Source organism: Cornus florida, unplaced genomic scaffold (assembly GCF_030987335.1).
Source record: "Cornus florida cultivar Cherokee Brave unplaced genomic scaffold, ASM3098733v1 CherokeeBrave_3.0.0_Hap2_Chr04, whole genome shotgun sequence".
Lineage (NCBI taxonomy): Eukaryota > Viridiplantae > Streptophyta > Magnoliopsida > Cornales > Cornaceae > Cornus > Cornus florida.
In genome coordinates this window covers 91,730,041-91,754,891 of record NW_026775574.1, presented here as the reverse complement: position 1 = coordinate 91,754,891, position 24,851 = coordinate 91,730,041, and the positions used below count along the sequence as shown (strand labels likewise).

The window sequence follows — 24,851 nt, the reverse complement described above, 5'->3', positions numbered from 1 at the left end:
ATTACTATATTTATTGCATGGTATATATTACTTAGTATTGAATCCGAATCCATAAAGATACATTTAGCATGTAAAATTATTTTTTTTTTCACTCTCTTTCTTTTTCTTTAACTTTCTATCATCAATTTCTATTAAAAAAAAATTAATGCTAACCAAATGCCCTGATAAAAACTTAATTTTCTTTTCTTTCACTTTATTTTTTTTTCCTTTCACTTTCTATCATCAATTTCTAACTAACCAAACAGGCCAAATTTGAAAAAATTGTCCTTTAGAATTTCACAAGGGACAATAAAATGCTGACATTTGTCCTAAATTAAAAGTTAATCAGACTCGTTTTTAACATACAGCAAAGATAGAATTCATATTTCATATATAAAATTATTCATTTACGTTATCGAACATTAACATCTTCATAATTATATCATTTGTGTTCCTTTTTTACCCTCGTCAGAGCCGTCTGCCCTCTCTATGGTACCGTATTTTGGCCCCCAAAAAAAGTTTCTAATAAAAATTTCATACTCGTCAATCACAATCTTATAGTTCTAACGGAGTGGCGATGAAGAACAAGAGAAGATATCTATAATTCTTATTCCATTTTCTATAATACTCTAATGAGTCAACCTTAATTCAATTCTAATAAGAAGAAGAGAGGAGGGCAGTGGCGGCGCTGATTAGGGTTTTTGAAATGAAATTCTCTTCAATCTATAATCCATCTTTATATGCATCTCTTATACACACGCATACTAGTTGGATTAACATATCACACATGAAAAATGGGCTTCACTCAATTTTTTTTTTTTTTTTTTTAAATATTACATATTTTTTAAACACGTATCAATCTTTTCTTAGGCCACGTCCTTACTTGCTTTAAGACAAATATTGTCATTTCGTACTTGCAACCTTATATTTTTATCCAAATTCTAACATGAGGTAATGCCTTTAAATACCATGCACTAGTTAATTGGCACAATAAAAATATGTAGTGAAACATGCATGCAGTTATATTAACAATTTAACACAGCACTTATCTTTAACTTGATCTCCAGCTAAGACAATGATTCACTTCAATTTTATATAATTTTTATAATTTAAGGTGAAAAATAAAAAAAGTATAATTTATAGGGTATAAGAAAATTAGTTTGCGGTCTCTCTATCACACACACAAATGCCTGAACTAAATCTACAGACCTCGTGATTATTCTCATGCCAACTGACAAACTGGCATTTAGCAAATTAGTTTTGAAAATTATGTACTCAATTATTAATAATTAAATAACATAACATATCAACTATGGACTTTCAGTTCTACCATTCTACAGATCATTCTCATTGTCATGCCTTGTCCAACGCTTTGTCAAATACATCTGGAAATTGACTTTCACAAAGTAAAGAAATTGATGATGCGTTAGTTGCAGTATCGTTTCGCAATATCAATAGCGTTTGCAGTATCGTTTCGCAATATCAATAGCGTTACAAACCATGGTTCGCAGTATTGGTCGCGTTACAAACCACGGTTCGCAGTATTGATCGCGATGTAACATATTCGAAACAAAACCAGTATAAACTGATCGATACAAATTACATATCTAACTCGAAAAAATAACCGATACAGATTACGTATCGAGCTCAAAAACATATCACCGCGGCAAACCATAGTCTGAACGATTTGATACTCCCTAACATAGGGTTAAGTATTTGAAATGAAATCCTTGTTTGAAAATAATTGAAATTTTAAGATGCTAAAACATTTACTCGTACTCTCAGAACCAACAACTGCTGGAAGCATACATTTAACTACAACCCCTATCATTTTCATGAAACCAAATCAGAAACAATTCATTGAAAAACAAGACCCTTTCTCATGAAGGGTGTCCCACTCCCTTAGAGAGCCCTCAAATTATAGGCATGCCTCCTTTTTTTCAACATTTTTCGGAGTTCCATACCAGTTTACAAGATACTGTGTTTATATCCACGCAATCCATCTCCAGCGTCGGGCTTGATCACAGCCCTCAAATTATAGGCACGGCCGAGTTTACAAGATATTGTGTTTATATCCATGCAATCCATCTTCAACGTCGGGCTTGATCACAGATCACAAAAAGTGTTTATTTACTCGTACGCTCGGAATATCCAGCCTCTGGCTAAATCGCAGCACAAAGTTTCTTCGAGTTATGTCCTTCGAGTTATGTCCCTGCCAACAACGGCTGGAAGCATACATTTAACTACAGCCCTAATCATTTTCATGAAAATAAATGAGAAACAATTCATTGAAAAAAAGACCCTTTCTCATGAAGGGTGTCCCACTCCCTAGACAGCCCTCAAATTATAGGCATGCCACCTTTTTTTCAACATTTTTCGGAATTCCATACCAGACATTGAAGAGTTTACAAGATCAGGCACAGATTACAGATAGTGTTTATATCCACGCAATCCATCTTCAGCGTCAGGCTTGATACTCTAGAAGAAAAAAACACACACTGCATTAAAATATTAACTACCATGATTGCACTGGTTATTCAAATTCTTACAACCACCACAACGGTAATACCATCTTTAATCACCAATATTACTAAACAGTCCGATATTACTAAAATCGTATACAATGATTAAATCCAAACTCACCATGAATGGGAATCTTCTCAGTTCTGGACATTTGTTTGAGTGCAATGCGTGCAGCAAATTCAGATTTGGAGCATATACAATCTGAGCTCGCATCTTCCCACCTCCCACACCCCTCGTGTGGATCAGCTCAGAGTCCCCAGAAAAGGTCCTCAATCTCTACAAGTTTCCCCTCACTTTCTTTGATTCTTTGCTCACATGATTTCAAATCAGTCCGAACAAAAGTGTACATAAGTACCGAAGACGATGAATCTGAATTCCCCAATAATGTCATTTCTAACCCTTATAAAAGAGCATTGGCCTTCTTTTACCATCTAAAAAAATAGACGTAAGGTTAAGACAATCTTATAGAATAGAACTACTTGATCTCACATATAAATAAACAAGAATAGAAAACCGTTCAGGTAGTCAATTAACTTCCAAAAAAAAAACACAATCAATTTTTAGTAAATTGGGCCTAACAATCTGAACTACTTAATCTCACATTTATTAAATAAGGGCAGATAAAAAGAATAGTCAATTAACTTAAAAAAAAAAAAAAAACAATCAATTTTTAGTAAATGGGGCATAATGATCTTATAGAATAGATGTCAAACCCCGACTTTCAAATTCCAAATTGTGGGATAAGAAGAAAATAAATTAAAACTCATTGCAAATAACCTTAAACTAAAGCATTATTTATTAGTTTATTTTATTCACACACATATATATATATACACACACATTTACAAAAATATCTGAGTGATAGCTAATAACATGTATATTGTTTATACTTTGTCTAGCTAAGGGTCCATAATCACGCAATCGCTGAGCAATAATATGTTAATAAGTGTACATAAGTACAAAAGACGATGAATATGAGTTCCTCAATAATGTGATTTCTAACCCTTATAAAAGAGCATTGGCCTTCTTTTATCATCTAAAAAATTAGACACATAATCATCTTGTGTAAGGTCAAGGCACAATATTAGTCTGCAAACAGTTCTGAAGACAAATAGATGATCCACAAAGCAACCAACATGCCACCTAATCAACAAATCCGGTAAGGAAATGCACACATCTATGAAGGTTGAATCCTAAATTGATACATAAACACTAGATTATTCAATGGACTAGATATACAAAAGTATCCGGAAACAAGATAAAAAATAATAATAATAAAATAAGATCAATGAAAAGAAAATTGGAATTTAAATACGAGATCTAATGAACATGTAGCTATTGCCACCTCAGACAATTGACTATAAAAATTGACTTTAAACGGGATCTAATTATCTTGTAAAAAATATATAAAATAATTTATCCATATCAGTAGTAAAATTAACTGATACACATATATATGGATACTGGCTAATTGAAAATTGTTCTTCAATTCAGCATATTACAAGGCTACATAAGATCAACAAAAGAAGTGTGCTAGAGATCTGGTCAACAGATCTGGTCTGAGTGTTGAATGAGTTACAAAATCCTAACTCGGCAACCACATAACATTTGAGCCGGTAGAAAGAGCAAACCTAGATCTAGGGTTTCGTTTCAGCCTCAAGGGAGAGATCTAACTACAAACTGTGAGAGAGACTAACCTGCTTCAAGCTGTCATCGGTCCCCTTCGCTATCGCCGGCGATGGCTCTGTGTCTTTAGGGCGAGAAAATAACGATCTGACTGCGTATTTCCGAAGAACCCGAACCCTTGAAGAAGCAAAGAAGATAATGAAGATTTTAGGGCTTTACACACACGAGGGAGCACTCTGGAAGGTATTTGCCTAGCGAGGCCTCCATCGTAAGGCAAATACCTTTAGCGTGGTCGACAACTTCGATGGTGTTATAGGATCTCTCGAATGCTTCGAGGAGGTAGAGATCGACGCAGCTGTTTAAAGTGGCGGGTGGTGGTCATCGTCGGCGACGGCTCGAGGAAGGTCATCAACGTTGCTCATTTGTGTTTGGGGATGTGGTTGCGAGGAAGGTCGTCAACTCGTTGCGAGCGTTTGCGTTTTTGGTTTCGATTGAGGAAAGAGAGTAGAGAGCGAAAGAGAGTGGAGAGAGAATTTGGGGTGAGCGAGGAGAAATAATTATGGGGCGGAGAGGCTAGGGATTGGTGGTGGGTTTGAGGGAGAAGCAGTGCCGGCTTGTTTGGCTTTAGGGTTAGGGTAAAGAGAATAAGTGAGCGAGGAGAGAGAAAATTTGGGTTTTTAGATGGATTGTACCCGTTAACCCATTTGCTATCTAAAAAAATTTCAGATCCGAGACTGACTTTATGTCATTCAAAGCTTGTTTCTATGTTTCCAAAAGCAACTGTACTTTTTCTTTAAAACTGTAATTCGTTTGGCCCAAAAAAAAAAAAACAAAGAAAAGAAAAGAAAAGACTACAGTTGCTTTTGGAAACACAGAATCACCATATTCAAAATAAATTAGAAAAAAATAGGATACGTTTTCTTTGTCATTAAAAAGAATTATTTTTAGATCACAGTTTTTTGAGTTCTCTAAAAATAAGTTTTTTTTTTTTTTAATTTTTAAATTGAGTTTTTTATTATTTTTTTCCAAAGTTGGAGATAGATACCTGGTAGCCCACAAGATAGGACGTTGGGCTCGTCTGTGAAATTATTGGCCCAAACAAAATGGTCCTTTAGTATAAAGGGGCTTGGTCCATAAACTTTCGGATGGGCTTTTTGAGATAAAGATCCAAACTGCAAACTGCAGATAGATTCCATGGAGTAATCCTATTACGTCTATTTTTATTTAGAGTGAGAACTTCCTTTCTCGACCAAAAATCCAATCATTAGAGTTGCCATAAGCTCCCTTCTTTTTTTCTTTTTTTTTAAAGGTCTATTAGATTTGTTTTCATAAACTCTACTTTACAAAAATTTCTATTAAATTTAGAGTTGTCAAGCTCCTTTACTCGGTAATTGTGTTGTTTTGGGTAGCCTATACAGAGATTATTAGCTATAAATTATGAGTAAAAGAACGCAAAAACAAATGTAACATCAGGTCTAATGAGGAAAACGACGAGGCCGATCTCTAAATGCACGAAAAAGCACAAGGTACAATATTTTATATGCATATATAAATCTTTCAAAATTTATATTCGGTCTCTCTCTTTTTTTATTTCTCATGTCTTCCTCTCTCAGCAATGGCCATGAATAGAAGTCAGTTGCATTGGATAATGGTCTTCTTTATATGAAGTTTTTAAATTTTTACAGTTAAAATTGTATTAATCTACTCTTCCGTTCCGTATTAGTAATCCATTTTTCTCTTTTTGCATGTCCCAAATTAATTGTCCTTTTTAAAAAGTAAAAGCATCTTTTCATTATATTTTCATCATTGTCCTTTATCTTTTTTAAAAATTTCAAACTTTAGTATTATATATATTTAATGTTTGAAGGACAATTTAGTACTTTAAAAAGGGAACAATGCATTAATTGCATATCTCTTTAAAAAGTTATACAACAAAAAATGGACAACTAATAAGGGACGGAGGTAGTATATAATTGGAGGTCATTAAAAAATAAAAATAAAAATCTGTGTAGGATCCATCTTGTAAGTTACAGTGTACCATATATCTACTTGGAGTTGAAAGACATAACCGAAAAATAAAAAGCATATTACAATTGAAATATATATTGGTCGTTGCTTAATAACTAAATCTCAATTTGTATTAACGAAGTATGTTATTTTATTTTATTTTAATCCGTTATAGTAGTTCCATAAAGAAAGGCAAGAGGGAGGGTCACAACCAATGCATACTGGATGTAATCAGCGCAAGATAAGTTGAGTGGCGTAGTTCATTTAGTATTTTGTTTGATCTGTAAATCCAGCTAAGATTGAAAACACCAATTGAAGACAAAATGAGAGATAAATGGGTTTGGACGTGTGCAAAGAAGAAGACCACTAAGTGAGTGAGTTAAGAAGAATGACATGATTCACATTGACGGTAACGTGGGGAAGATCAAAGGGAGCATGTATAGAATTACTAACGAAATATTTGATAACGTGTAGCTTGAATGAGAGTTTGAGGTTATGACTTTGAATAAAGCGAAATTGAAAATTTGGGATGAGCCGACTCCAAATAGTTGGGAAAAAGACTTTGTTGAGTTAATTTGAGTGTAGTGCATCTATTATATATGACTATATTTAACATTGATTATTGATTACTTTATGTACTAATAATTGCGTCTTTTTAGATATGTTGACCCCGTTTCAAAATTTTTTTGTACATGGAAACTTTAACATACTGCTTTAATGTAAATCAGCACTCTACTATGACTAAATTTAATTATTGTAAGTTGTTAATCTTTAATGAAGTGCTTGTTTGGATGTCACAACTGTTCCATCAATACTTCGTGGTCTGCCCTGTTTTCGTTGTTGAGTATCATTATGCGTTGGGATAGCTTTTGATTTGGCTGGTATATTTCCTTGAGTTTGAAATGCCTTATTTTTGTGCATTACCATTTCTTTTACAGACTTTAAGAGTATTGCTACAAGTCTGTGTTCTAAACCTGCAGGGAAATATATATATATATCTCCCTCGGTTATACTCCTCTGCTAGACAAATAAGTCTAAATAGCGTTACTCATATTTTAAACAAGCATGATTTATCACTTTTCTGTTTCATAGATAGAAAATTTGGGACCTCGTGAGAAGCGATATGAAAGAAAAATGCTTGAAGGTGGCAACTGCCCCCATCAAAGCCTAAAGGAGGTGGAATTGGCTGGGTTTGTTGGCGAGTTATTGACCTCGAGTTAGCCCACTACTTGATTAAGAATGCCGTCACATTGGAGAAGATTATAATTGATCGTCATTGTATAATTCGTGCTAGCAGACCAAGATCGTGGCTGTTTGAGGAAACCAAGGAGAAACAATATGCAAAAAAGCGTGCTATGGAACTCCAAAAAAGTCTGCCTTCAAGAATAAAAATGGAAATTATTTAATCTTGCTCAACTGCATTTCGTTGCTGCTTGATGTTTAGTTTGTTCGTAGTTCTAAGATAATAAGTTGATTATTAGCAATTTGTTTGTACTTCTAGGAGAGTTTCATGACTGTATCTTGTCCGCGCCTTTTTCTAGCTGGGGAAGGACAGGTAGATTTCTCAGAGTTTGAGTTCGTTTATTTCGTCGGAGCTTGGTTCTTGTCCCCTGAGAATTAGCTGCTATTTGATAAAATTTGAGGGACAAAGAGTGAGTGTGGAGTTACTTGCTGATGTAATAAATAAATAAATAAAAATTCTCCAAATGTTTTATAAGCTGTTATTGAAAATAGAAATGTTAATTTTAAATTCATAATGGTTTGAACTTTAATATTTGATGTTTAGTGATAACTCGTTGATATTGTGTGCAAACTGTTTAGTGATAACTCGTTGATATTGTGTGCGCAAAGAGTGGACGTGCCTTATTATACTGTGTGGCTATTCGATTCATTTACAAAGTTGAATTTTTATTTATTTATTTATTTTCAAAACATTTTTAGGTTTTGAAATTTAAGGGAAAAATGAATATATACGAAGTTTTGGGATTCGGTGAACAGCGGACAAGAAGAAACAAAAAAATCCATATATATTATTTAAAAAAGAAACGTCCACCTAGCAATTTTTTGAATGGTATGAGTTTTTTCAATACATTGGCCACAAAACTGAAAACAAGAGAATCTTTGAGCCAAATTCTAAAGTAACTTCGAATTTTTTTTTTTAGTAATTTTTATACACCACCGGTCTAGTGGTATTTTATTTCTCTCTTTTAAATATATATATATTTTGAAAAAAAAAATTGAAAATATTTTTTATTTTTATTTCTATACACCAACAACACGATAAATATGCAATTGCATTATAAGATGCGTATTATGTAGTTTGGACACAGATACGCATGACACGAATATATTGACACGTCAAATTTTTAAAAAAATATGAATTTTTATTTATATACTAATATTGTAAAATTTTAATTCATTTGTAATTTTTATACTAAGAGTTGTAATGACTTTTATATTATTTTGAGTCATTCCTTACTCAGCTTGGCCTTGTACTATGCTTTCAATTATTTGGGCTTATTGGAAGCTTTGTTACCCAAACATGTTTAGGTTTGGGCCAAAGGCCCTTTTCTGTAAATAGCTCTTTGTCAATATATTTGCTTCATAAGCTTACCCATTTAACAAAATATATATATATTTGCTTCATTTTTCAAAAATAAAAAAACTATGAAGCATACGCTTTTTACATGCTTTAGAGCAAGGCTTGCATAGAAACTTTGCGGGCTACGTGGGAATATCACATCACTACCAACAATTTTGCAAATTGCTTTGAATTTCAGCACAACCTCTTTGAAGGACCCATCCCGCCTAATCTTTTTCAATTGACTAGATTAGAAGTTCTGGATCTCTCCAACAACAGATTCTCGAGTGAGATTCCAGCATATCTGACTAGAATGGCAGGCTTAACGCAGGTTTTACTCTCGAACAATCAACTGTCTGGAGTTGTACTGAAGTTTCAATCATTTGTTGTGGTTGTTACAAATGGGAATAAAGGTCTGATATACGCACCAGCACCAGCACCAGTAGTCTCACAAACCCTAGCATCACGACCTTTCATCTTCTCTTCTCTAAGAACTGAAAACCACTCTGTCACTATCTTGAGTTTACACTTATGAACTTTACCAATATAAGTCGTATATAACTGTGAGGGTGTTGATAGTATTTCACAATTTTAATTTTATTTGTTTTTTTTAAAATGTTAATTATAATGGACATTTTTGTAAATGTACAATGCCGGTACCGAAAATGAGCCGGAAAGGACTATCAAGGGGTGAAACTGATCATTTCAGATAGTTGAGGGACTGACTTGCTCTATTTTGTAGTTCAGGGGGGTAAAATGTTGATTTCTGAAACTTGAAGGGGGTTTTATGTTTTTTTGCCATATTTATATATAAATATATACTAGGGTTATTGAACGATCTGGTGTTGCGCACCTTACAGGTATAATGATGTCTCGTAACCGTTGATGTCATCAAACGTTGAAAAGGAAAGTTGTAGGACCCGTGTCAGTTTGTGGCGAAACAAGAACCATTCTAAACTTAAAAAAAATAATAAAAAAATAAAATAAAATAAAATTTCACATTTGCACTTGACTTTCGTTAAAAATAAATAAATATATACTATATATATATTTATATCTATATTATTATTAAATGTGCAAACTATTTCAGTGTTTCAGTATTTCAGTATTTATTTATTTATATAAAAAAATATTTATTAATTGATATAAAAATAGTTTTTGTAAAAATAGTTTCTATAAAACTTTAAAAATTACCTAATAAAATCAATCACATTCTATATAAAACTCTTATTTTGAGTTATTTTTTATGGATAATTATAATTTCTATAAAACTCTAAAAATTACCAAATAAAATCAATCACATTCTATATAAAACTCTTATTTTTAGTTATTTTTTATAAATAATTATCACAATATAACCGGCTCAGCCCAATTATGATTATGTCATTATCAGAAAATGACACATGGCATCATCCTATTCATCCAATAAGCCTATAAATAGAGGCATGGAGGAAGGAGGAAGGGGTACAGAAATTGAGAATTTTAGAAATCCATAATTCTAGAGTAAAATACAGAAACTATGCCAAAGAGTTTCAGTATTTCAGTTCAGAATAAAATACAAAAACTCTGTCAAGAGTTTTCAGTATTTATTTATTTATATAAAAAAATATTTATTAATTGATATAAAAAGAGTTTTTAACTATATAATTATTAGATGTGTAAAGAGTTTCATTATTTATTTATATAAAAAATATATTTATTAAATGATATGAAAAGAGTTTTTACTAAAAAAAAAAAAAAAAAAAAAAAAAAAAAAAAAAAAAAAATCTATAAAACAGTAAAATCTACATAATAAAATTTAAATTAACCTATTTATCTATTTATTATTATCCATTTTTAATAAAAGAAAATCTAATTAGACAAGATTTATTAATATATAAAATATTTATTAATTGATATATAAAATAAAATAATTTTTATAAAACTCTACCACAAATTAACTTTTATTATGCGTATTTTAATAAAATTAAAACTAATTAGACAAGTATATATTTAAAGAAAATAAAATAATTTCAATAAAACTCTATTACAAATTACCTATTTTATTATTAATAAAACTCAATCAACAAAGATATATTTAAAGAGTTTGTATAAAACTCTAACACAAATTACCAATTTATCAATTTATCATGAGTTTTTTAATAAAATGAAACCTAATTAGACAAGTATTATTAATATAAAAAATTATTTATTAACTGATACAAAATGAGGTTTTTAAAGAGTTTTTAAAACACAAATTACTTATTTAACTGTTTATTTTGAGTTTTTTTAATAAAAGTAAATCTAATTAGACAAGAATTATTAAAATAAAAAATATTTATTAATTGATATAAAAAGAGTTTTTAAAAGAGTTTATATTAAACTCTAACACAATTACCTATTTATTTATTTATTACAAGTTTTTTAATAAAAGAAAATCTAATTTACCTAATAAAACCAATCACATTATATATAAAACTCTTATTTTTAGTTTTTTTTTATGGATAATTATAGTTTTTATAAAAATTTAAAAATTACCAAAAAAAATCAATCATATTCTATATAAAACTCTTATCTTTAGTTATTTTTTATGGATAATTATCACAATATAACCGGCCCGGCCTAGTTATGATTATGTCATTATCAAAAAGGATACATGTCATTATCCTATTCATCCAAGAAGTTTATAAATAGAGGGATGGAGGAAGGAGGAAGGGATACAGAAATTGAGAATTCTAGAGTAAAATACAGAAGTCCTGCCAAAGAGTTTTAGTATTTATTTATTTATATAAAAAAATATTTATTAATTGATATAAAAAGAGTTGAATTTCAGAGTAAAATACAGAAACTAGTTTCAGTATTTATTTATGTAAAAAAATATTAATTAAATAATATGATAAAACACTAAAATCTACATAATAAAATTTAAGTTCACCCATTTATCTATTTATTATTATCAATTTTTTAAAAAAATAAATCTAATTAGACAAAAATTATTAATATAAAAAATATTTATTAATTGATATATAAAAGAAAATAAATTTTATAGAACTCTACTATGAGTTTCTTAATAAAATTAAATCTAATTAGACAAGTATATATTTAAAGAAAATAAAATAATTTCTATAAAACTCTATTACAAATTACCTATTTTATTTTCCATAAAACTCTATCAACAGAGTTTCTATAAAATTATAACACAAATTACCTGTTTATCTATTTATTATAAATTTTTTAATAAAAAGAAACCTAATTAAACAAGCATTATTAATATAAAAAATGATTTATTAACTGATACAAAAAGAGGTTTTAAAAGAGTTTTTAAAAAATTCTAACACAAATTACCAATTTATCTATTCATTATTAGTTTTTTAATGAAATTAAATGCAATTAGACAATAATTATTAAAATAAAAAATATTTATTAATTGATATAAAAAGAGTTTATAATAAACTCTAACACAAATTACCTATTTATTTATTATAAGTTTCTTAATAAAAGAAAATCTTAGTAGACAAGAATTACTAATATAAAAAATATTTTTAATTGATATCAAAAATAAAATAATTTTTCTAAAATTCCACCACAAATTACCTTTTATTATGAGTTTTTTTTTTAATAAAAGCTAATCTAATTAGATAGGAATTATTAAAATATAAAAATATTTATTAATTCATGTAAAAAGAGTTTAAAAATATTTTCTATAATACTCTCATATGTATGTTTCAGTATTTATTTAATTATATAAAAAAATATTTATTAATTAATATAAGAAAAGATTTTATCTATACTACTATTAAATGTGCAAAGAGTTTCAGTATTTAAGTATCTATTTATAAAAAAATATATTTATTAATTGATATGAAAAATATTTTTAAAAAAAAAAAAAAAACTCTATCAAACTCTAAAATCTATCTAATAAAATTTAAATTAACCTATTTATCTATTTATTATCATGAATTTTTTAATAAAAGAAAATTGAATTAGACAAGAATTATTAATATAAAAAATACTTATTAATTGATATATAAAATAAAATAATTTTTCTAAAACTCTATCACAAATTCACTTTTATTATGAGTTTCTTAATAAAATTAAAAATTAATTAAACAAGGATATATTTAAAGAAAAAAAAAATATTAAATGTGCAAAGAGTTTCAGTATTTTAGTATTTATTTATTTATATAAAAAATATTTATTAATTAATATGAAAAGAGTTTTTATAAAAAAAAATAATAATAATAGAAAAAAGAAACTTAATAAAACTCTAAAATCTACCAAATAAAATTCAAATTAACCTATTTATCTATTTATTATTATGAATTTTTTAATAAAGTAAATCTAAAGTTTTAGTATTTATTTAAAAAATATTTATTAAATGTGGAAAGAGTTTCAGTATTTCAGTATTTATTTATTTATATAAAAAAATATTCATTAATTGATATGAAAATAGTTTTTATAGAAAAAAACTTCTATAAAACTCTAAAATCTACCTAATAAAATTTAAATTAACCTATTTATTATTATGAATTTTTTAATAAAAGAAAATCTAATTAGACTATAATTATTAATATAAAAAATATTTATTAATTAATATATAAAATAAAATAATTTTTCTAAAACTCTACTACAGATCACAAATTATATTTTCAATAAAACTCTATCACAGTAGACAAAGATATAATATTTAAAGAGTTTTTAAAAAAATTTAACTCGAATTTTCTATTTATATATTTATTACGTGTTTTTTAATAAAAGGAGATCTAATTAGACAAGTATTATTAATATAAATAATTATTTATTAATTGTTCTAAAAAGAGTTTTTAAAAGAGTTTTTATAAAACTATATCACAAATTACCTATTTATCTATTTATTATGAGTTTTTTTAATAAAAGAAAATCTAATTAGACAAGCATTATTAAGATAAAAAAATATTTATTAATTAATAAATATAAAAAGAGGTTTGAAAAGAGTTTTTATAAAACTCTAATACAAATTACCTATTTATCTATTTATTATGAGTTTTTTTAAATAAAATGAAATTTAATTAGACAAGAATTATTAATATAAAAGAATATTTATTAGTTGATATAAAAAGTGTTTTTTAAAGAATTTCTATTAAACTGTAACACAAATTACCTATTTATTTATTTACTAGAAATAGATTTTCAGAATAATAATTTCTATAAAACTCTACCACAAATTATCTATTTTATTTTCTTTAAAATTCTATCACATATAACTTATTTTTATCTATTTATTGTGAATTTTTTTATGAAGGAAATCTAATTAGACAATGATATATTTAAAGAAAATAAAATATTTTTTAAAAAGAGTTTATATAAAATTCTAATAAAAATTACCTATTTATGTATTTATTATGAATTTTTTAATAAAATATAATATAACTAGACAAGAATTATTAATATAAAAAATATTTAATAATTGGTATAAAAAATAAAATAATTTTTCTAAAACTCTACCACAAATTATCTTTTATTATGAGTTTTTTAATAAAAAAATCTAATTAGACAAGGATGTATATATTTAAAGAAAATAAATAATTTATATAAAATTCTAACACAAATTATCAATTTTATTTACAAAGAAACTCTATCACATTAGATAAGGATATATTTAAATAGTTTTTATAAAACTCTAACATAAATTACCAAAACTTTACCACAAATTAAGTATTTTATTTTCTTTAAAACTCTATCACATGTAACATATATATTTATCTATTTATTATGAGTTTTCTAATAAAATAAAATCTAATTAAATAAGGATATATTTTTAAAAAATAAAACAATTTCTATAACTCTATTACATTAGACAAGGATATATTTAAAGAAAATATATAATAATATAATAATACATATATATAAAATATAAATGTTAAAGAATTTGAACATTTCAGTATTTATTTTTTAATATAAAAAATATTTATTAATTAATACAAAAAGAGAACTCTATCACATATAAGTATATAACTCTTGTATTTATCTATTTTTTATGAGTTTTTTAATAAAAGAAAATCTAATTTTACAAAGATATATCTAAATAAAATAAAATAATTTCTATAAAATTCTACCACAAATTACATATTTAAAAAAAAATAAAATATAACCTAGGGTCTTCCAAAAATCACAAACTCCATATAATAAATTTTTATATCAATTTCAATCTAATATATAATTAGTATAATTGAATTTCTATTTTAAAATTTAATTAAAAATTAATATAATTGAATTTCTATTGTAAATTAAAAATTATACTAAATTTCAAATTATCTAATAAAATTCAAATTACAAATTACCTAAAAAAATTTGTTACTTCGCAAAACTCAAATATTTCACTATTAAAATAAAAAATATTATTTAATAAAAAATAAAATATACATATTTCAGTATTAATATAAAAACATAAAAGAATTTATTAATTTACGAAACTTAAAATCTATCACCAATTTCAAAATATTTCAGTATTTATTTATTAATATAAAATAAATTTTTATTAATCAATATGAAGATAAAAATTTTATAAGTGACAAAATATTTATCACGTGCATCGCACGTGCCTTTTCCTAGTGTGTGTGTGTGTATATATATATATATATATATATATATATATAAATCGATCTAAAAATATATAATTGGACCTTTTAGTTTTTACTGAGTTAATTTGGTTAGCGTGAATTATCTAAAAAGGAAAATAAATGGCACGCACGTGCACACACACATATATATTTATTAACCAATTGTATTTGTTATTTTATTACTATATTTATTGCATAGTATATATTACCTAGTATTGAATTCGAATCCATAAAGATACGTTTTGTATGTAAAATTATTTTTCTTTTCACTCTCTTTCCTTTTTTTTCTTTTTCTTTTTTAACTTTTTATCATCAATTTCTTTTAAAAAAATTAATGCTAACCAAATGCCTGATAAAAACTTTTTTTTTTTTTTTTTTGTTTTTCGCTTCACTTCCTTTTTCTTTCACTTTTTATCATCAATTTCTAACTAACCAAACAGGCCATAACGAAATTTGAAAAAATTGTCCTTTAGAATTTCACAAGGGACAATAAAACGCTCAGCAAAGATAGAATTCATATTTCATATATAAAATTATTCATTTACATTACCCAACATCAACATCTTCATAATTATATCATTTGTGTTCCTTTTTTACCCTCGTCAAAGCGGTCTCCCCTCTCTATGGTACCGTATTTGGCCCCAAAAAAGTTTCTAATAAAAATTTCATACTCGTCAATCACAATCTTACAGTTCTAACGGAGTGACGATGAAGAATAAGAGAAGATATCTATAATTCTTTTTTCATTTTCTATAATACTCTAATGAGTCAACCTTAATTCAATTCTAATAAGAAGAAGAGAGGCGAGCAGTGGCGGGGCTGATTAGGGTTTTTGAAATGAAATTCTCTTCAATCTATAATCCATCTTTATATGCATCTCTTATACATATACATACTAGTTGGATTAACATATCACATATGAAAATGGGCTTCACTCAATTATTATTATTATTATTTTAAAATATTAAAAATTAAAAAAAAAATATTACATATTTTTTAAACACATATCAATCTTTTCTTAGGCCACATCCTTACATGCTCTAAGACAAATATTATCATTTCGTACTTACAACCTTATATTTTTATCCAAATTCTAACTTGAGGTAATGCCTTTAAATACCATGTACTAGTTAATTGGCACAATAAAAATATGTAGTGAAACATGCATGCGGTTATATTAACAATTTAACACAGCACGGTCTCTCTACCCCACACACACACACACAAACACAAATCCCTGAACTAAATATGCAGACCTCGTGATCATTGTCATGCCAACTAACAAACTGGCATTTAGCAAATTAGTTTTGAAAATTATATACTCAATTATTAATAATTAAATTGCATAACAAATCACCTATGGACTTTCAGTTTTACTATTCTTCATATCATTCTCATTGTCATGCCTAGTCCAACACTTTGTCAAGAGTCAAATACATTTGGAAATTGAATTTCACAAGGTAAAGAAATTGATGATGCGTTAGTTTGAATTATGTTTCGCAACATCCATCGCGTTAAAAACCATAGTTTGTAGTAACATATTCGAACAATCAATATAAACTGACCAATACATGTTGCATATCGAACTTCAAAAATGTTCCCGATCAGACCACCATGGTTTGAACGATTTGATACTCCCAAACATAGCTTTAAAGTCTTTGAAATGAAATCCTTGTTTGAAAATAATTGAAATTTTAAGATGCTAAAATATTTACTCGTCCATCTGAAGCTGTGGGCTCAGTTAGCAAGCTCACAGAATATCCAGCCTCTGGCTAAATCAAATGCAGAACAAAGTTTCTTCGAGTTATGTCTCTGCCAACAACCGCTGGAAGCATACGTTTAAATACAGCCCTTACCATTTTCATGAAACTAAAGACCCCTTTCTCATTAAGGGTGTCTCACTCCCTTAGACAGCCCTCAAATTATAGGCATGCCACCTGTTTTTAACATTTTTTCGGAGTTCCATACCAGACATTGGAGAGTTTACAAGATCAACACAGATTACAAAAAGTGTATACATCCGCGCAATCCATCTTCTGCGTTGGGCTTGATACTCTACAAGAAAAAACACACTGCATTAGAATATTAATTACATGATTGCACTGGTTATTCAAATTCTTACAACCATCACAACTGTAATACCATCTTTAATCATATAAGTAGATTACCCTCCACAACTATAATCAGCTACACTTTTTCTTATCTAGCCTAGTACTAACAATGGATATTATCCTCGTCTCAAATCCTCTTTAAAACTTTTTGACAATACAAAAAATTGCACTCTTATTTAGCTGCCTATTCTAACTGTCCTCAAATTTTGAGTAGTGACTACTCTCTATCTGGATCTAATTTTTCATACCACCAATATTACTAAACAGTCCAATATTACTAAAATTGTACACAATGATTAAATCCGAACTCACCATGAATGGGAATCTTCTCACTGCTGGACATTTGTTCGAGTGCAGTGCGCGCAGTAAATTTCAGATTTGGAGCATATAGATCACATCTTCCCACCTCCCACACCCCTCGTGCGGATCAGCTCAGAGGCACACACCAACTCATCTGGTGTTGAAACAGAGATGGTGTACATCCCCGGAAAAGGTCCTCAATCTCTACAAGTTTCCCCCACTTTCTTTGATTCTTTGCTCACATGATTTTAAATCAGTCCGAACACTTGCCAATTCTAAACGGGCCAATTGGCAAGTGTTCGGACTGATTTGAAGCTTTGTTACCCAAACATGTTTTGGGCTTATTGGAAGCTTTGTTACCCAAACATGTTTAGGATTGGGCCGAAGGCCCTTTTCTGTAAATAGCTCTTTGTCAATATATTTGCTTCATAAGCTTACCCATTTAACAATATATATATATATATATATATATATATATATATATATATATTTGCTTCATTTTTCAAAAATAAAAAAACCTATGACGCATACGCTTTTTGCATGCTTTAGAGCAAGGCTTGCATAGAAACTTTGCGGGCTACGTGGGAATATCACATCACTGCCAACAATTTTGCAAATTGCTTTGAATCTCAGCACAACCTCTTTGAAGGACCCATCCCGCCAAATCTTTTTCAATTGACTAGATTAGAAGTTCTGGATCTCTCCAACAACAGATTCTCGAGTGAGATTCCAGCATATCTGACCAGAATGGCAGGCTTAACGCAGGTTTAACTGTCGAACAATCAACTGTCTAGAGTTATACCGAAGTTTTAATCATTTGTTGTGGTTGTTACAAATGGGAATAAGGGTCTGATATACGCACCAGCACCAACACCGCAGTCTTACAAACCCTAGCATTACGACCTTTCCTTTTCTCTTCTCTAAGAACTGAAAACCACTCGGTCACTATCTCGAGTTTACACTTAGGAACTTTACCAATATAAGTCGTATATAACTGTGAGGATATTGATAGTATTTCACAATTTTAATTTTATTTGCTTTTTTTAAAATGTTAATTATAATGGACATTTTTGTAAATGTACAACGCCGGTACAGGAAATGAGCCGGAAAGGACTGTCAGGGGGTGAAACTGATCATTTCTGATAGTTGAGGAACTGACTTGCTCGATTTTGTAGTTCAGAGGGGTAAAATGCTGATTTCTAAAACTTGAAGGGGGTTTTATGCTTTTTTGCCATATTTATATATATATATATATATATATATATATATATATATATATATATATATACTAGGGTTATTGAACGATCTGGTGTTGCGCACCTTAGAGGTATAATAATGTCATCAAACGTTGAAAAGGAAAGTTGTAGGACCCGTGTCAGTTTGTGGCGAGACAAGAACCATTCTAAACTTTAAAAAAAAAAAAAATCACATTTGCACCTGACTTTTGTTAAAAATAAATAAATATATATATATATATATATATATAAATCACTCTAAAAATATATAATTGGACTTTTTAGTTTTTACTGAGTTAATTTGGTTAGCGTGAATTATCTAAAAAGATAAATGGCACGCGCACACACACACATATATATTTATTAACCAATTGTATTTGTTATTTTATTACTATATTTATTGCATAGTATATATTACTTAGTATTGAATTCGAATCCATAAAGATACGTTTTGTATGTAAAATTATTTTTCTTTTCACTCTCTTTCCTTTTTTCTTTATTTTTTTCTTCTTTTTTTTTTAACTTTTTATCATCAATTTCTTTTAAAAAAATTAATGCTAACCAAATGCCTGATAAAACTTAATTTTTTTTTTTTTTTTTTTCACTTCACTTCCTTTTTCTTTCACTTTTTATCGTCAATTTCTAACTAACCAAACAGGCCATAACAAAATTTGAAACAAATTGTCCTTTAGAATTTCACAAGGGACAATAAAACGCTCAGCAAAGATAGAATTCATATTTCATATATAAAATTATTCATTTACATTACCCAACATCAACATCTTCATAATTATATCATTTGTGTTCTTTTTTTACTCACGTCAAAGCGGTCTCCCCTCTCTATGGTACCGTATTTGGCCCCAAAAAAAAGTTTCTAATAAAAATTTCATACTCGTCAATCACAATCTTATAGTTCTAACCGAGCGGCGAGGAAGAATAAGAGAAGATATCTATAATTCTTTTTTCATTTTCTATAATACTCTAATGAGTCAACCTTAATTCAATTCTAATAAGAAGAAGAGAGGCGAGCAGCGGCGCTGATTAGGGTTTTTGAAATAAAATTCTCTTCATTCTATAATCCATCTTTATATGCATCTCTTATACATATACATACTAGTTGGATTAACATATCACATATGAAAATGGGCTTCACTCAATTTTTTTATTATTATTATTTTTTAATTTTTTATTTTTAAATATTACAAATTTTTTAAAAAATATTACATATTTTTAAACACATATCAATCTTTTATTAGGCCACATCCTTACATGCTCTAAGACAAATATTATCATTTCGTACTTACTTACTTACTTACAACCTTATATTTTTATCCAATATGTAGTGAAACAGGCATGCGGTTATATTAACAATTTAACACCGCACGGTCTCTCTACCACACACACACACACACAAACACAAATCCCTGAACTAAATCGGCAGACCTCGTGATTATTCTCATGCCAACTAACAAACTGGCATTTAGCAAATTAGTTTTGAAAATTATATACTCAATTATTAATAATTAAATTGCATAACAAATCACCTATGGACTTTCAATTTTACTATTCTTCGTATCATTCTCATTGTCATGCCAGTCCAACACTTTGTCAAGAGTCAAATACATTTGGAAATTGAATTTCAGAAGGTAAAGAAATTGATGATGCGTTAGTTTGAATTATGTTTCGCAACATCCATCACGTTAAAAACCATAGTTCATAATAACATATTCGAACAAAATTCGTATAAATTGACCAATAAATGTTACACATCGAACTTGAAAAAATGTCCCCTACCAAACCATACAACGAACCATGGTTTGAACGATTTGATACTCCCAAACATAGCTTTAAGGTATTTGAAATGAAATCCTTGTTTGAAAATAATTGAAATTTTAAGATGCTAAAATATTTACTCGTCCATCTGAAGCTGTGGGCTCAGTTAGCAGGCTCAGAATATCCAGCCTCTGGCTAAATCAAATGCAGAACAAAGTTTCTTCGAGTTATGTCCCTGCCAACAACTGCTGGAAGCATACGTTTAACTACAGCCCTTACCATTTTCATGAAACTAAATCAGAAACAATTCATTGAAAAAAAGACCCCTTTCTCACGAAGGGTGTCCCACTCCCTTAGACAGCCCTCAAATTATAGGCATGCCACCTGTTTTTAACATTTTTTCAGCGTTCCATACCAGACATTGGAGAGTTTACAAGATCAACACAGATTACCACACATTGGAGAGTTTACAAGATTACAAAAAGTGTCTACATCCGCACAATCCATCTTCTGCGTCGGGCTTGATACTCTACAAGAAAAAAACCACACTGCATTAAAATATTAATTACATGATTGCACTGCTTATTCAAATTCTGACAACCATCACAACTGTAATACCATCTTTAATCATATAAGTAGATTACCCTCCACAACTGTAATCCAGCTATACTTTTTCTTATTCTAGCCTAGTACTAACAATGGATATAATCCTCTGGTCTCAAATCCTCTTTATTTTTTACCAAAACTTTTTGACAATACAAAAAATTGCACTCTTATTTAGCTGCCTATTCTAACTGTCCTCAAATTTTGAGTAGTGACTACTCTTTATCTGGATCTAATTTTCATACCACCAATATTACTAAACAGTCCAATATTACTAAAATTGTACACAATGATTAAATCCGAACTCACCATGAATGGGAATCTTCTCACTGCTAGACATTTGTTCGAGTGCAGTGCGCACAGCAAATTTCAGATTTGGAGCATATACAATCTGAGCTCACATCTTCCCACCTCCCACACCCCTCATGTGGATCAGCTCAGAGGCACACACCAACTCATCTGGTGTTGAAACAGAGATGGTGTACATCCCCGGAAAAGGTCCTCAATCTCTACAAGTTTCCCCCACTTTCTTTGATTCTTTGCTCACATGCTTTTCAAATCAGTCCGAACACATGCCAAATTCGCCTGTTAGGGATGGGTTTGAGATCAAGTAGGCGATGACCCGTTTGGAATTGGCAAGTGTTCGGACTGATTTGAAAGCATGTGAGCAAAGAATCACAGAAAGTGAGGGGAAACTTGTAGAGATTGAGGACCTTTTCCGGGGATGTACACCATGAGTTGGTGTGTGCCTTTGAGCTGATCCACATGAGGGGTGGTGGGAATATGCGAGCTCATGTGGTGTTGAAACAGAGATGGGAAACATTTCCCGGAAAAGGTCCCCTGAAAAAGTCCTCATCTGGTGTTGAAACAAAGATAGCGTACATCCCCGGAAAAGGACCCCAATCTCTACAAGTTTCCCCTCACTTTCTTTGATTCTTTGTTCATAGGATTTCAAATCGATCATATCTCAAGCTCATCCTTTAACTCCTTCAGACGCTTCATCTCATCGGTGAGATCAATGTACCGGCATAGCTTACAAAGTGATAGCATATTCATCTTCTTTCGTTCCATTCTGCTGAGAATAATAATTGATCAGAGCATTATAAGCAAAGGTTATGCCCTAGCAACATATTAATTTCATTCAACGTATCAATAATGTTATCTGAGAAACAAGTATAGAAAACAGTCCAACAGCCAATTAACATAAAAAAATAATAATAATAAAATAAAAAAAAAACAATCAATTTTTAATAAATGCGGCATAACAATCTTATAGAATAAAACTACTTGATCTCACATATAAATAAACAAGAATAGAAAACAATCTAGGGTAGTCTATTAACTTACAAAAAAAAAAAAAAATCAATTTTTAGTAAATGGGACATAACAATCTTGTAGAATAGAACTACTTCGATCTCACATTTATTAAATAAGGGCAGATACATAGAACACTCAATTAACTTATTAAAAAAAAACAATCAATTTTTAGCGAATGGGGCATAACAATCTTATAGAATAGATGTCAAATCCTAACTTTCAAATTCCAAAATGTGGGAAAATAAGAAGAAAATAAATTAAAAATCATTGCAAATAACTTTAAACTTGAGCCTCATTTTTTAGTTTATTTTATTCATATATATATATATACATTTCCAAAAATATCTGGGTACTAGTTAATAATATGTACATCGTTCATATTTTGTCTAGCTAAGGGTCCAAAATCACGCAATCGATGAGCAATAATATGTTAATAAGTGTACATAAGTACAAAAGACGATGAATCTGAGTTCCTCAATAATGTCATTTCTAAGAGTATTGGCCTTCAAGACAATCTTATAGAATAGAACTACTTGATCTCACATATAAATAAACAAGAATAGAAAACAGTTCAGGTAGTCAATTAACTTCCAAAAAAAAAACAATCAATTTTTAGTAAATTGGGGCATTGGGCATAACAATTTTGTAGAATAGAACTACTTGATCTCACATTTATTACATAAGGGCAGATAGAAAGAACAGTCAATTAACTTACAAAAAAAACAATCAATATTTAGTAAATGGAGCATAACGATCTTGTAGAATAGATGTCAAACCCCGACTTTCAAATTCCAAATTGTGGGATAAGAAGAAAATAAATTAAAACTCATTGCAAATAACCTTAAACTAAAGCCTTATTTATTAGTGAGCAATAATATGTTAATAAGTGTACATAAGTACAAAAGACAATGAATCTGAGTTCCCCAATTCATTCCTAACCCTTACAAATGAGGGTTGGCCTTCTTTTTCTATCTAAAAAAATTAGACACATAATCATCTTGTGTAAGGTCAAGGCACAATATTAGTCTGCAAACAGTTCCGAAGACAAATAGATGATCATCAAAGCAACCAACGTGCAACCTATTCAACACATTCAGTAAGGAAATGCACACAACAATTTATCTATGAAGGTTGAATCCTAAATTGATACATAAACACTAGATTATTCAATGGACTAGACAAGTACAAAAGTATCCGGAAACAAGATAAAAAAAAATAATGGTAAAATAAGATCAATGAAAAGAAAATTGGAATTTAAATACGAGATCTAATGAACATGTAGCTATTGCCACCTCAGACAATTGACTATAAAAATTGACTTTAATCGGGATCTAATTATCTTGTAAAAAATATATAAAATAAGTATTTCCATATCAGTAGTAAAATTAAAATTAACTGATACACATAAATATGGATACTGGCTAATTGAAAATTGCTGTTCAATTCAGCATATTACAAGGCTACATAAGATCAACAAAAGGAGTGTGATAGAGATCTGGTCTGAGTGTTGAATGAGTTACAAAATTTGGAGAACCCACTGGATCGAGGGGTCTACATAACATATGAACCAGTAGAAAGAGAAAACCTAGATCTAGGGTTTCGTTTCAGCCTCAAGGGAGAGATCTAACTAGAAACGGTGGGAGAGACTAACCTGCTTCAAGCTGTCATCGGTCTCCTTCGCTATCGCCGGCGATGGCTCTGTGTCTTTAGCGCGAGAAAATGACGATCTGACTGAGTATTTCCGAATAACCCTTGAAGAAGCAAAGAAGATAATGAAGATTTTAGGGCTTTACACACACGAGGGAGCACTCTGGAAGGCATTTGCCTAGCGAGGCCTCCATCGTAAGGCGAATACCTTTAGCGTGGTCGACGACTTCGATGGTGTTCTAGGATCTCTCGAATGCTTCGAGGAGGTAGAGATCGACGCCGCTGTTTAAAGTGTCGGCGACGGCCATCGTCGGCGACGGCTCGAGGAAGGTCATCAATGTTGTCGGTGGAGGCTCATTTGTGATTGGGGATGTGGTTGCGAGGAAGGTCGTCAACTCGTTGCGAGCGTTTGCGTTTTTGGTTTCGATTGAGGAAAGAGAGTAGAGAGCGTAAGTGAGTGGAGAGAGAATTTGAGGTGAGCGAGAAGAAATAATTATGGGGCGGAGAGGTTAGGGATTGGTGGTGGGTTTGAGGGAGAAGCAGTGGCGGCTTGTTAGGGTTACTTTTTCTT

At 29.6% G+C, this 24,851-nt stretch overlaps 2 long non-coding RNA genes across 2 annotated transcripts; both read right to left on the bottom strand.

Annotated features, from left to right (window-relative positions):
* Positions 1-1,692: 1,692 nt before the first annotated feature.
* On the bottom strand, positions 1,693-4,765 carry LOC132303917 (uncharacterized). The gene is made up of 3 exons (XR_009481437.1): positions 4,200-4,765; positions 2,623-2,933; positions 1,693-2,457 (listed from the first exon to the last, which is right to left on the bottom strand). It is a non-coding gene; the product is annotated as an uncharacterized LOC132303917 (long non-coding RNA).
* Positions 4,766-20,918: 16,153 nt separating this feature from the next.
* Positions 20,919-24,826, bottom strand: LOC132303916 (uncharacterized). The gene is made up of 3 exons (XR_009481436.1): positions 24,285-24,826; positions 21,626-22,388; positions 20,919-21,242 (listed from the first exon to the last, which is right to left on the bottom strand). It is a non-coding gene; the product is annotated as an uncharacterized LOC132303916 (long non-coding RNA).
* Positions 24,827-24,851: the final 25 nt, after the last annotated feature.